A 15,771-nucleotide genomic window follows, 5' to 3' on the forward strand; every position below is an offset into this window, starting at 1 on the left:
CCACCAATAGTTATGTCTTTACTATGTATGGTAGTGCTATTAGTTGGATGAGTAAGTGGAAAATTGTCGTCGCTTTGTCCATGACAAAAGTAGAGTATGTGGCAGCTACTCATGCTTCTAAGGAAGCCATTTGGCTTAGACGACTATGTTCAGATATTGGGTTTGATGCAAGATTGATTATTATTTGTTGTGATAGTCAGAGTGCTATTTTCTTAGCAAAGAATCTGACATTCCATGTTAGGGAATGTCAGAACAAAGCACATTGATGTTCAATTTCATTTTGTTTGAGATATAGTAGAGGATGGAAGGTAGAATTGGAAAAAGTTGACACTTTGATGAATGTTGCAGATGCTTTGACGAAATTAGTGAGCACAGAGAAGTTCAGATGGTGTTCTAATTCTATGGGCCTCCTGGCCCCCCATAGTTGATCTATGGGCTATTTAAAAGGTCTTTGACAAGTGGGAGAATGTTGGGATTAAGGTGTCTCAACTTTTGCAAATCCTAACATTGATTTTTTAATATTTATTTATTATTTTAATTTATTAATTACCTTCAATTCTCCAGTCATCTAGTGGGACCTACAAGCTTGTTGGCATCCTACTTGGCAATGACTGTATGACACATGTTGCACATGTGGAGGTAGGCATCCCACTTTGAAGATCTTGACAAGTGTCAAGTGTCAACTTATGATAGATTCTATAACATATTGGACAAATGGTAGGAGATACCTTTTTTCATGGAGAAGGTGGGTGCCCAAGTTGGGTTATGACAAGTTGTAAGAGATAAACTAATAATAGTCAGTTATAATGGATTCAATTACACTTGTAAGTGTTGTAAATTACAACAACTATAAGATGAGTAAGAGCATATGTCATACCTCAAACTAGTAAATTTTCATTTGCATGTTTTTTTATGGCTAAAAAATAGGACAAAATGTTTTGCACAACCCCACCTTCTTGCTTCATCTAGAAACCTTCCTTCTTTGTTGTGTTTCTTTATATAAGGTAGCGTTGGAAAGTATTAGTCATGTTATGTTTGTAGATGGAGTGTTATGTTGCCAAATTGATTCAAAGTGTTATTGGATTGATTGTTGAAGAAGTAGTGCACTGCTATTGTATTGTAACTGTTGTTTCAGTATCATGCTTCTGGAATGTGGGGTTTTTCTCCCAAAAGGGTTTTCTCCACGATATATCTTGTGTATCTTGTGTTCATTATTGTATATCCTTATGCATGTTCATTATCTCTTTGTAACTATGTTTCTATTTCTATAAAAGTTAAGATATTATTGTATATCTTTATGCATGTTCATTATCTCTTTGTAACTATGTTTCTATTTTTGTGTAAAAGTTAAGATTTAAGAGTTGTAAGAAAATTTGCACCATCTCTGCCAATAGATTAATGTTAGGAAGCATTTTCCACATCTTAGCTTCCTTTCAATATTGTCTCTAAATTAATCAGCTCCTTGAGTGGGTTGCCCTAAGACATTAAGTTTCAAGCATAACAAAATCAAATCTTTTAATGATTCAATATGTTGGTGAATCCTTAAAGGATAACCACAGAGATGCAACACTCTCTAGGAGAAAGGGTAGGTGCTATCGAGGCTTCTGTATCAGTGGAACTGAATCTATCAATAATTTACTAGTGCCAAACGTCCCTTGCAAGAAAGAGCTGCTGACCATAATCGATTTCCACACTATCAAGTGCCTTGAGATCTTATATTGTGAAGCAGCTACACCTTAGGAAATATCTAGCCAAGTAACAACTTGAATGCTCGTTTTGATACCCCTATTGATTGTTGTGTTGACTGGACTTGGAACATGGACGAAGGCCCTTCACTTCAACAAACCTCAAGAAAGCGTCAATGCAAAACAAACCACTGTTCAAGATAAATCATGTTCTAGGTTCTGATCTTTCCAGTTCTTTTTATGTCTTAAGCTCTATATATAAATAATCTGATATAGAGCTTCTCAAGACCCGTTTGATAGACACTTTCATCTTCCTTCACAAGCTTAAGGCTAGTTGATGAATTCTATAACTATTACTTATTGATATCAATTCATACTATTTTGGTCCAAAAATAAATAAACTATCAAAATATGCTATTACCTCATATTTTTAGTTTGGCTTTGCATATCAGCACACTGATGCCGTCTTGTAACAGCAAAGTGCTAATCTATAAATATACCATCTAACAACGTAAGGTTATTCCTCCGAACCAGCCTCCTCCATTTTCTTCAAAATTTAGTAATTTTGAATAGACGAGAGGGCTGAGGGGACTGTGAACCATAACTGTACACCATCAAACAAAACTTCAGTTCACTGATATTTTGTAGTTAAAAAAGACACTGAAGAGAGTTTTTAGTATATTTTTTTACTTGACATGGCTTCTTGTATATATTCATACTTTAGCTTGCTAACTTATATCGTAAATCTATTGTAAAGATTGGCATATGATTTAACAAATGTTATATTCAGCTCATGCAAATATGTAATCTAAAATCATCAAGCATTTGTCTGCAAAAATGCTTACTTTTTTCCATTAGTGCTTTCACACATTACCAAAATACTCTCCCATAATAATCCTCACCATGCATACATTCCTAATAGAAATCCTTTTATACAGTTATGCAGGTGTCTACAAGTTCTCATCTTGTGAAAGTTAACATACCAGCTCAAGGATCTAACTACAATTTACAGTTTATCCGACATTGTCAAGAATCTTTCACAGCAATATGTGAAGCATCTTGAGCAGCAATTACATTGTGAACTGCTCTTAAAATATCAGAAAGTGCCACTAGTCCAATTAATGACCCACCTTCATTTATAACCCATACCCTATGCACATGAAAATCCACAGCCTTGGAAATTACTTCTTCTAGTGGTGTACTCAAAAGACAAGTGACTAAGGGTCTTGTACCACGACTCTTGCTACTCAAAGAAGCTGATGCAGCCAAATTGTGCTCAAATTTCTCTGTGAACTCAAGGACTGAAAATGACATCCACGACGGAAGAGTGCTAAGTGAGCAGCCTCTCAAATCACTGGCAGAAAAAGTACCAACCAATCTTCTTCCTTGTCCCTACAAAACCAAAGTAAATTCTTAATTGATTGTAAAAGTGTAAAGCTGCATCAATTCAGCCAATATATAAACCTTATGACAACATGGTTAATACCTTGTAAGCTTATTTCAGGTAAAAGTCCTAGATCAGTGGACCGGGCACAAGCTTGAAGTTCAAATTTTGTACTCACAAAGAAAGAACACTTATGACTAAGTTACTTTGTTGGATGCAAAGTTCAGCCATCTATTTTCTGTAATTTTCTTATTACCTTAAGGCTGAAGGAAATATTTCTCTAGCTTTCAGACGACCAACGAAAAATGCTTTGACCATCTAATTAAATTGGATCCATGCCTTGTGAAAGATCCCGGATAGATCTTTGCTGTTAACCTGCTGTAATTTTTTATTTTTAATTTTGTTTTCCTGTTTATTTAAGTTTTTCTTATAGAACTAGACAGAAGTGCAGAAAGGGTTGTTTGTTTTTGTGTTTTTGATTGTTTTATAGCATAGGAAGGAATAGATAACAGCAAATATGAAGCAATACTGAAATAAATGAGGTATACAGCAAAAGTCAGAATTATTGCAAATCGTACCAGGCAGATTTGTCTGAATTACAAAGCCAAACAATGAATCCAATGTATTTCCCAAGCTCTCATACAAATTCGAAGTCAAACTGGAAGATGAAGAATGTTCTCCAACCCCACATACACTGGAAGTGAATACAAGCAATACCCTATACACCACGTGGTGTATTTGCTGCAAATGGCATTCCTCCAGCTGCAATGAACCACGTCTCCACTGGAAAGATGGTAGGCTACGCTGAAACCTGTTGACGTGTATTTCATACACAATCATACACAGAATAAAATACCAACAGGCATCTTATCCTCTCTTGAGAAAATAGTCTCTAACTGCTGAAGATCTGCAAAAAGGATCAGTTAGATGGACTCCAAGGTTCTTTTAGTGGGGTCTCCACGTGTGGACAAGCTTTTTAGTGGTATGATGTGATTTGCTGTTTCCTTCAAGGCTTCTTACGGATTCAATGGTTCGAAGATTTCACTAATCTTAAAAGGATCTTTCAAAAAAAAATGGAAAAAGGATAGGGTTTAAGTAAATCTAATCTAGCCTAACCCTATGAACGACTTAGCATGAATGAGATTTGGCAAGACTCAACCAACTTCAATTTTGCCATAAGATAACAACTCAACTGAAATTAGTGCGATCTTCTAAGGTAATAATGGTGTTCAATGCATCAAAGACCAAGGACACTACTACGAAGGTACATATCCTAGATGCGAAAATGCTTGAAGGTTAAGGACTCAAAGTGTTTTCCAGTCGACCACGCAAGGCGTTCCTACAATCAGCAAGAAGCTAGTGGTTTGGATTGCGAATCCTACCAAATATCAAATCTCACACTTAGTCTTTCAAATTAACAAACTACTTTGATTGAGTGTGATTCAAGTACATCCAACAACCATGAAGATAACTCAAGAAACTTGCAACAAAACACCATAACTTCAATATTTTATTGATTTCCAAGTCATCATATACAACAATTGCTTGAATTTCTCTCTTCAAGACTCAATCTTGCTACAAAATAAAATTGCTTACAACTCTAATCTCTCTATTTCACTCTTAACTATTTTTTCTATTATTCTCCTCTTCTATTACAACTGAAATGAAAAAATGGGGAATAAATAGCATCCCCAGTTACAATGAAAGGTCCAGATTGAAAGCAAATCAATGGACAAGATCATGACACCTAAACCCTAATTAGGGTTTGCTACAAATGACCTCCTTTTTACTGAACAACATTAAATACATAGCCAAATATTAAATTTGGCACAAAAATCTAGGAGGTATCAACCAATGAGAAATAAGATGTCATGTCATCTGTAACAACCTTTCATCTAGAATCTTATTCCCTTTCCAATTCTCTTTCTTAGCATATGCAATGAATTTTGTCACGATTCCTTCGATTTCTGTGCTTGGAATCTCGGGAAGATTCTTGATACTCTCTTCTAAGTGGATGACCTGATCAAATGCATCTAGAAGAGCTGCGTCCCAAGTACGTTCAAGTTCCTTTGTTCTATCAATCAGGAGCATGGTGGCATACATCTGATCATACTGCTCATCTGTAACATCTGCGTCCTTGCGAAAGATGATCGTGATTCTATCCTCAAATTCTTGTAAATCCACATCTGTCTCGACCTCGATCCTTCTGCCAAGAATGGTACGAAGTACCTCAAATACTCTGTCCTGGATCGGATTGATCACCTCCTCAACTTGACCACATCTAACACTGATGTCCTCGAAGAGAACACTCTTTATATGGAGTAAGGTTGACCACTGAAACAAACTGTGAGAATCACCTTCTAAGATCCTCTCCTGCGCTAAAATTCTTCTGGATGTGTGTCTTATAACTTTCAAGACAGGGATGACAACGTCCTTGGTATGGGCAAATGCAGCTACTGTTGCCATCAATCTGTGAATAATCTCAAGAACTTGGATAGCCTGATGGGTGATCTTCGACATCCTTGTAACAAACTCAATGGCCACCGTGTGAGATCTATCCATCCAACCACATGTACGCTGGACCAGGTTCCTGAATCTTTCTGCTTCATTGATTGATTGAAGGGGCAATGCCTGCAATGGTGATCTAACTGGATCCTGACGTCCCAAAGGTTCATTGATGTGACTGAAATATGTCCTCCATGCACCGACCTCTCTCTCAAGCTTTCTATTCTTTTCTACTTCTTCTCTAAGCTTGTCCTTCAATGCCTCAAATGTGTCGGTGGCATCATCTAAAGTCTGCTCTGTTGTGGATGGTCCTAACTCAATAGTCTGTATATGATAGTCTTCTGCTAGGATCTCACCCTCATATTTGTCTGCTGCCGGTGTAGCTATCTGCAGTTTTCTAGATCCAGTCTCATCTCGAATCATCTTGGACATCTTTGTAGCCTTCTTCTTCTCTGTTGTCATATGTGAACGTCCCACGAGGCTCTCTAAATCAATTGCACTGTCCTCGTCCTCTATTACGATCACCTTAGTCAATCTTTCCTTCAACCAATCTGGGATATTTGATCTTGTCTCTTGAACTTGAATCTCTTTATGTACTACTTCTTCTTGTCGGGGAGGAGATGTTACTTCGTTATCATTATCTAAATCATAGTCTTGGAGAGATCCATCGGATGAAACATGCTGTGCCTGTTCTTCCTCCTGTTTGTCATTCTGTACCATCGATTCCATGGACTCTTCCACTCGAGCTGCTCTATCTTCTGGTCTGGAAGAAGTACCTGGTGTTTGATCTTTGTTGGCACCTAACTTTTTCTTGGAAGACTCTTTCTTTTCTGATCTTTCTTTTCTCTTCGAACCTCTCGAATGGAGATTGCCCTCACTGGCACATCGAAGGTTACCTTCACCTGAATTCCTAGGATTAGGATTGCCTTCACTAACACTGGCTCCACCCTCGGCTGGCTTTTCTTCCAAAGTAAAAGACATAGCTATGCCTTGTTCTCTCAACTTCTGATGCTGAACGTCTACCCATCTGCGAGTACAAGACAAGACTGGTGCCATCAAATCATCTAAATCCACGGCCTCGGGCTCATTCCAATTCAAACTTATTGTTTTGCTTTCTCTATCATATGAAGATTGGATGTGCCTGCCGTTGTCCTGAGCTTGGTCGGCCACTCTGTAAATCTTACATTTCCTGATGAAATCCAAAGGCAATCTAGAATGTATCTTTCGTTTCACTTCGAGATCATCTAGGAGATTCATCATAAAATCTTCAATTTGGTACTCATGTCTAAATCTTCTACCGACCGTCTCCTCTAAATGTCCATGAGGATCAAAACTATTCCTCCAAGCAAAAGATGAAAAAGGATACAAGGCTAACTCCCTCTCTGCGTCATCCATGGCTGAGACATTGGGACATACCTCAACTGAATTACCCAAAATAATAGGTACCTGAACTCCATTCTGATGTCTGTGTCTGAATGCCTTCACATATGCTACCAACTGCCTTGTTACTTCAAGTAACACAATTCTATCTGTCGGGTACCTTGGCAACATGTATGGAGGTAAAGGACATCCATACACTCTAATGTAAGTGAACTTGGGAAACTGAATGAACCAAGCACCGTACCTCTTGATTAACTCCTGGGCATCCTGAGATAATCTGTTGTGAATCCCTCCTTGCAACGTCCTTGTGATGTTCATCGTGAAAGTATCATTGATTAACTTGTAGTTCTTCCCTGGTGGATGATGCAAGTAGGTATAGGATTCACAAACTCTGACCTCGCCAGGTCCTCTTCCAATCACTCCTCTGTGAGGTAGTCCTGCGTACTCAACGCTCCTGATTAAGGCATAGATGACGTATGAACTCATGTGGAAGGACTTAGTAGCCCTGAGTCTTCTCAACTGTACGTCTAAGCAATGGCTAATTATCCTAGCCCAATGTATTGTACCCTTTCCTTGAACAATCACCTGGATGAAATAAAACATCCATTTCTCAAAATAGAAGGCATGAGGTGCTCCTGTAACTCTGTTGAGCATAGTAATCAAATCTCTGTACTCCTCTTGGAAATCAATCCGGTGTGGTGTGTTCGGTACTTTGCTCAGACGGGGACGACTCTTGAGTAGCCAGTTCTTGTTGATTATGCTTAGGCAAGCATCTGGATCATCATCGTACACTGATCTGGCTCCCTCAATGCTCTTGTATCATGTCCCTGTGCTCTGGAAGATGGAAGGCTTCACTTATGGCTTCCTCTGAAAGGTACGCCAAAGTGTTTCCCTCATTGGACACAATTGTCCTGGACTGTGGATTGTAATGACGGGCACACTCGATCATCAACTCGTGGCACTGAATGGCTGGAGGAAAACCGGCCGCCTTGATGATGCCACTCTCGATTATTCTCCGGGCGACAGGTGATGGCTTGCCGATGTAAGGGACCTCTCGGAACTTCTTCGTGCTAAAGTTCCCCAAGTTTGTATCTCCAACGTTGCTCCACTTGGACACGATCTTGGTCTCCACTTCTTCGGTCTTCTGATCTTCTTTCATGAGAGCCGAGCGACTGGTGGATGCTCCCGCCTTTGGGGTCGCCATACCTACACAACATTTCATTATAAGAAATAGATTTTGCAATAAATAACGTAAATAAGAGAGATAGATTTTAGGAAACCTCATGATAAGTCTCTAGAGTTATCAGATCCTAAAATAAACGATTGAGCTAAGAGAAATTCAAGAATCAAAATTTCAAAATTTGAAATATGACGATGAATGAATAAAGCAATAACAATTAAATCGCCATACCTCAACAGAGAGCTAACTCTAGAATGCAAAAAACAAAATTTGCCTAGGCAAAATTGAGGTATAAAGATAATCTTCAATATGATCTCCTCAAATTTGACTTCGCCACCTCTGGAGAGAATGTGATCTTCAACTATCGCCTTGGACGTAGTCTCAAATGGATCTTCAAGTTCGCACTAACAAATCTCCAAGTCCTTAGCAAATTCCCCTTTGGCGTGGTTTTAGATGGATCTTCAAATTCGCCTTTGGTGTGATCTTCAAATTCTTGCCACCTTTTGATTGCTTACGCCACCTTGGATGGAATTCGCACCCCTTCAAACACACTTCGCACTCCTCACAAGATGATATTAGCGCCACCTTTGGGTCTTCAATGCAATTCGCACCACCTTTGGAGTGTCTTCGCCACCTTGGATGAACGAAACTCGCACTACATTCGCCTCTTGTCAATTCGCATGAAGGAAGGTAAAATAATGATGTAGAAAATGATAATTCTACCCCCCTTATATAGCGCTTGCCTCCTTCACCCCTTAGGCCGACTTAATAAAAAATAAAACCATTTTTTAAATGATTTGCAATGAAATGACAAGGCCGACCTCCACATATGAGCGCTCAAATCGATTTTTTATTAATTAATTAATTAATTATTTAATGCCTTGCGTTTTTTAATTGCAAATTTCGATTTTAAATAAAGGCAAAAACATAATTAATGTCTAACGCCATATTAAATGCCAATAAAAGTGGATTTTTTTTAATTTTTAAATTGATTTAGCATTTAAAGCAAATTCGAATTGTTTAAATTTGGCGCCAAAACTGGAAAACAAAGGGAACGTACCTCATCGCTCTGGTCCCTTGGAGAGGGACAGGAGCGATCCATGATTTTGGTCTAGATTCTTGCATTTTCAACGTTCAACTCCTTCATTTCCACGTCCCAAATCGATCACCTGGTGGTCCTTCGAATTTGATTGCCTTTCTTGTGCGAGCAAATACATCTTATGGCCATTATCGCCCTGGTCCCTTGGAGAGGGACAGGAGCGATCCTAAGTTTTTTGCTTGAAATTCTCCATTTTGGTACGATCCTTTCCTTGTATCATCTTCCAAACGTCATTTAGAACCTTGTGCGTCCTTGTCTTAACGTGATTTTCAAAAATATCATGTGTTCTATCTAACATCGCCCTTGTCCCTTGGAGAGGGACAAGAGCGATCCATTATTTCTCCTTGATCTTGGCGACTTTTAAACTTCGATCCCCTTTGCAATGTCCTTCAAACGTCGTCCTTCGCACTTCCTAACCTCGCCTCGCCTTGATCTTTGAAGGAACGTGAGTGTTTTGATAGTATCGCCTTGGTCCTTGTCCAAAGGACAGGAGCGATATGAGGCCTTCACACCATTTGGCGATGCTTGGACGTTCAAAACTCTTGTTTATCACCTTGTTGTCATACCATGGATCCTCCAGAACATTGCAATATATTGTCCTTACGTGAATTTTGCATGAAATGATCAATACATCTAATATCGCTCTGGTCCCTTCCTGAGGGACAGGAGCGAAGTTCATCATTATGTGCTTGTTCTTGTTTTTACCAACTTGCAATTATCTTCATTGCGTGGAATGATGTCCTTTCGACCCTCTTGGTAACTTGAAACTTGTTTGCCTTTTGAAATTTACGCCATTATGTAGATATCGCTCTGGTCCCTTCCCAAGGGACAGGAGCGATCTGGGTCTTAGAGCGCAAATCCTTCCATGTGATGACCTTTGCAACGTTGCGCTTGATGGAAATGCCTTGAAATGTCTTCGCCACCCTTCGTCTTGACTTGGATCAGCCTTGAACCTTGGAGGGACGACCTTGAACTTGCGTAGAGAGTATTATCATCATCATCGCCCTGGTCCCTTGGAGAGGGACAGGAGCGATCCTTCCCTTGTGGCTTTCATCTTACTTTGCCATGCTCTAAGTTTATATTCAACGGATTCGTCCTTCTTCACTCTATCCGCCCATGCCTTGACATTGTTTGTAATTTTGCAAAAAAAGGCAATTATATCAAAAATCGCTCTGGTCCCTTCCTGAGGGACAGGAGCGAACTAGACATTTAGGACCTTTGTGGACGTCCCAAAAATCTTCATTTTGTATTCAATGCGTCCATCTCATGTTCTTCCTTGCTTTTGAACGTAAACTTGCCTTGACCCTTGTCTGGATTTTGCAAAATGAAGGAAATCGCTCTGGTCCCTGGGAGAGGGACGAGAGCTACAAGGTACCTCGCCCTGGTCCCTTGGAGAGGGACAGGAGCGATTTAGTCAATATAGGTCATTCTCCTTCGTTTTTGCATCTCAAATTATATTCATTTGGCAAAGTATCTTCCTTCGGACGTCCTCAAATTGCTAAGTTATCAAAATCTTGCACGGACAAGGTGAAATTTGAATTGTAGCTCCGGTCCTTCACTGAGGGACAGGAGCGATTTTCCTCCTGGAGGCATGTCTGTGCTCACGAAAATCTTCAATTTATATTCAATGGAAAGATCTTGTCGTTCTCTATCACTTCAAACGTAAAATTTGTCTGGACTCTGCAAGGACAATGAGATATTCGAAAATGAGCTCCCGTCCTTCACTGAGGGACAGGAGCGATTTTGCTCCTACAGGCCAAAATAACAAGATTTTTCACATTTTAACACTTCACGAGGCGAAAACAAATCAATTCCAATGCTCAGGATCAAAATTCAAAAAAGTCAAAATTTGGTCAAAATATTCAATCGGACAAAAATTCACATTGACGATCAACCTTAGACAAATTTAAGCCCTGCATGAACATTCCAATTGAAAAATTAGACCATTTTGGCGAAATCATTGCATTCAAAATTTGCATTCTAGAAAAGAAGCTCAAAAGCTCTCAAAAATGACTGGATTTTGGCTTGAAAAGGCAAAATTTAAAACCCTAAGGCTTAGCCCTAAATCCAGACAACTAACTGACTAACAAAACCCTAAAAACGAAAGCGAAAACGAGCGAAAAACGAGCAAAAAGAGGGGGTCCCCATTTGCGATGGGGCGATGTGTGAAATGGTCACAACAAAACCCTACTGAGAATTGATGCCTCTGTCCTTAATCACCACGCACAATGCCTTATAAGTCCGGTGCCAAAGATTGCTGAGGGCTACGTCCCAGCCAATCCTAATCCTGGGGTTTGCGTCCCAGTCTAGAAATCGCTCTCCAGAGCAAATTCATACAAGTTGTCAAATATGCAAAAGATAATCATAGAATGAAGCTCCTATCCCCTTATAACCCCTCTCAATTGCAAATCGAACCCTAATTGTCTCCAAGTGGCGTGGTCTAGTGGAAATGTTATAATTTCTTATTTTAAAGTGGTCATGTTACTAGAAAATGACCTTTTTCCCCATAGACAGAAATCCGCTCACTGAATTGCCCTGAGACCAAAGAGAAAGATTTAAAGAATTTCAAGATCTTTCCAACGAGCTATCACACAATAGGGTGCGCATCCAGATGAGGCCAAAAATCCCCTTATTACTCCAAAATGGCTAACAACTTAGCCTTATTTAATTATTAAACGCTAACTTAGGAAATATTAAAAATATAACCCAAATAGCCACAAAATGCCCAACTGACATTACAAACCCTAAAATCATCCTGTCACCTGTCTGTGACTGAAGTCGGAAATCAAGGATTCACTGGTAGTCTCATCCCTAAAATCTAGGGATGCTCCTAAAATTTAGGAAACAAGCCCAATCTCTCTGAAACTGAACCCAAAGAGGCATCTCATGGAGACCCAACCTTGGGCATGATCAAACCTCCTAAAAAGTAGGAACTGCCTCCTAAAAACAAGGAATGTCTCCCAACTGATCAATAACTGCTAGAACACCAAGTCTCCAACACTGAATAACCAAACCGGGTCTCTGTCCAACCCTGTTAGCCTACAAGACCCCATAATAAGCTGACTCACATGTCTCTGCTAGACTGAGCTAGAGTGGGGACATGACAGTCCTCCCCTCTCGGAGATGCTTGCCCACAAGCAACTGTAATGCTGGATGCTGTAAAATGCTCTCACCTTCCCAGGTGGCATCCTCTATGGGAAGATCTCTCCATCGAACCAAATACTCTCGAATCACCCGGCTTCTCAGTCGTCGTTCCCTCACCTCAAGAATCTCATCAGGAACCAAAATCAATTTACCCTCCTCATCCATAGGAGGTAACTCGGGTGAAACTGTAATATGCTGTCCAAGTGCCTTTTTCAGGCAAGATACATGAAATACATTATGAATCCTGCTGCCAGGTGGTAACTCAACCTCATATGCAACCTCTCCCACTCGCCTGAGTACCTTGTATGGACCATAAAAACGTGGTTTGAGCTTCTCAGCTCCCCCCCTTTTTAGGGTGCTCTGCCGATATGGTTGTAAGCGTAGAAAGACCATATCATCCACCTCAAATGCTCTCTCAATCCTATGCCTGTCTGCGTACATCTTTTGCTGATTCTGGGCCTGCTGTAAATTCTCCCTGAGAGATCTCATGACATCCTGGTTCTCCTGTAACCAATCCTAAGCCAAAGGAACTCTACTATCACTAACTGCCAAATCAGTGAAAGATAATGCCTCATATCCATAGAGAGCTCTGAAAGGCGTCATGCCAATGGACATATGGTGAGTGGTATTATAACAATACTCACCCAAATACAACCAACGTACCCATGCTTTTTGTTGCCCTGACACATAGTTACGCAAATATCCCTCAGCCCACTTGTTGACTATCTCGATCTGTCCATCAGTTTGAGGGTGGTAACTAGTACTAGGTGTCAACTCAGTGCCTGTAAGCCTGAAAAGTTCCTGCCAAAAGGAACTCATGAACCTGCTGTCCCTGTCACTCACAATGGTCTTGGGAAGACCATGGAGTCTAAATACCTCCCTGAAAAATAACTCAGCCACCTGTGATGCTGTGAAATCCAGTGCAATGGGAAAGAAGTGGGCATACTTTGTTAGCCTATCCACAACAACATAAATACAATCTTTCCCCTGAACCCGAGGAAGACCTGTAATGAAATCCATTGAGATCCCTGTCCACTTCTGTTCCGGTATAGGTAAGGGTTGCAACAACCCCGCTGGGTAGGTATGCTCCGACTTGTTCTGCTGACAAGTCATACACTCACGGACATGGCGTAAAACATCATCTTTGAGACCCTTCCAAGAGAATCTCTCACGAACCGCCCTGTAAGTCTTACCATATCCTGGATGTCCTGCTGTAGGAGTATCATGGAGAGCATGCAAAATTTGTTCCTTCAACTGAGAACTCGGAACAAGATAAACCCTACCCTTGTAGTAGATAATATCATCTACCACACTATATCTGTCATCCACTATCAAACCATCCATGATCTCACAAGCATGCTGATCCTTGGAATACTCAACTAAGAGTTGAGCCTTCCAATCTGCTGAAATCTCGCTCAATGAGCAAAGGGCAGCCAATGAAGGTTTCCTAGAGAGTGCATCAGCCACAGTATTATTCTTCCCCTTTATGAATTCAATATCGAAGTCATAAGCCTGAATTTTGCTAATCCATTTTTGTTGTCTATCATTAAGCTCTGTTTGATTTAGGAAGTATTTCAGACTGTTGTGATCAGTTCTTACCACAAATTTGCTGCCAACAAGATACTGTCTGAATTTGGCTAAAGCATGCATGATAGCCAACATTTCCTTGTCGTAGGTAGAGTACAACCTCTCATTAGTTTGCAACTTTCTGCTCTCATAGGCAATGGGATGTTTGTTCTGCATCAACACGGCTCCTATACCAAATCCTGAGGCATCACACTCTAGAACAAAGGGCTGCGAGAAATCAGGTAGTGCCAAGACAGGACAAGTGCTCATCACCTCCTTGAGTCTATCAAAGACCCCCTGCGCTTGTTCTGTCCATCTGAAGGCCCCCTTTTTTGTAAGATCTGTCAAAGGTGCTGCCAACTGAGAGAACCCCTTCACAAATCTCCTATAATAAGCACACAATCCAAGGAATCCACGTAACTCCGTAATGTTCTGAGGGACGGGCCAATTCTGAACTGCCTGAATCTTCTCCTCATGCACCTTCACTCCATCAGCACTGATCACATGTCCCAAATATAACACCTCCCTCAATCCAAACTCACATTTGGAAAGCTTAGCAAATAGAGACTGATCCTCCATTATGCCAAGTACCTCCTCAAGATGTCTGAGATGATCCTCCCAAGTACAACTGTAAATCAATATATCATCAAAGAACACTAGAACCGACTTCCTCAGCTGCTTGTTGAAGATATGGTTCATACAGGACTGGAAAGTAGCTGGTGCATTGGTAAGGCCAAAAGGCATTACCAGGAACTCATAATGCCCATAGTGACAACGGAAAGCAGTCTTGTGTACATCCTCAGCGCGTACACGAATCTGATGGTAGCCTGAACAAAGATCAATCTTAGAGAAATAGACAGCCCCATGTAACTCATCCAACAACTCATCTATGCGCGGAATAGGATATCTGTTTTTATTGTCTTCTTGTTCAAGGCTCTGTAATCAATACACATCCGTAGAGTCCCATCCTTCTTCTTAACCAACACTACGGAAGAAGCAAATGGGCTAGAACTCGGCCGAATGAAACCCATATCTAATAGTTCATGAATTGTCTTCTCAATTTCATCCTTATAAGCTCTAGGATGACGATATGGGGTAGTAATCACTGGCTTTGCTCCCTCCTCCAACTCTATACCATGCTCAAAACCTCTATCTGGTGGCACTCCAGGAGGTATATCACCAAATACTCTACCATGACGATCCATCACTGACTGAATGTCCACATGAAACACACGGCCATCCTGGGGTGTGGGTGTTTTGGACTTAACCAAACAATGCGTAGCCCAGAGTACATCATTATGCCTGAGGATAGTCTCCATCCTGCGAGAAGTCACTTCCCTAGGTCCACCATCTGAAGCTGCCCTCAAAATCACTTTCTTCCCTCCAGACAGAAACTCCAACTGCATACGGTGGTGATCAATAATGTAACGCCCAATACCCTGTAACCACTGCATGCCCAAAACCACATCATAATCCTCTATAGGAAGCACATAAAAATCATCAGTCAAAGTATAATTCCCCATCTGAATACTAAGCTGTGGAATCCGTTTGGTGCAACCCAAAACTGCACCATCTGCCACCTTCACTCCAAAACCACCAAACTCCTCATACTGCAAGCCACGCCTCTCAACTAATTTCTGATCAATAAAGTTATGCGTAGCACCTGTGTCTACCAAGCTGGTGACCCGCTTACCCTTAAGTGTACCTTTCAACCGGAAGGCATGAAACTTAGGATAACTGGAGAGAGTAGCCATAGCTACTTTGGTTGACGCCAACGGCTCAGGGATGTCTAGCTCCAACTGTGTCTGAACCTGCTCAACATCCTCTG

At 40.6% G+C, this 15,771-nt stretch overlaps 1 pseudogene; it reads right to left on the bottom strand.

Moving 5' to 3' along the window:
* Nucleotides 1-2,568: 2,568 nt before the first annotated feature.
* Nucleotides 2,569-15,771, bottom strand: part of LOC131060190 (SNF1-related protein kinase regulatory subunit gamma-like PV42b) — an 88,269-nt pseudogene continuing 75,066 nt past the window's right edge.

The sequence above is a fragment of the Cryptomeria japonica genome, chromosome 7, assembly GCF_030272615.1.
Source record: "Cryptomeria japonica chromosome 7, Sugi_1.0, whole genome shotgun sequence".
NCBI lineage: Eukaryota > Viridiplantae > Streptophyta > Pinopsida > Cupressales > Cupressaceae > Cryptomeria > Cryptomeria japonica.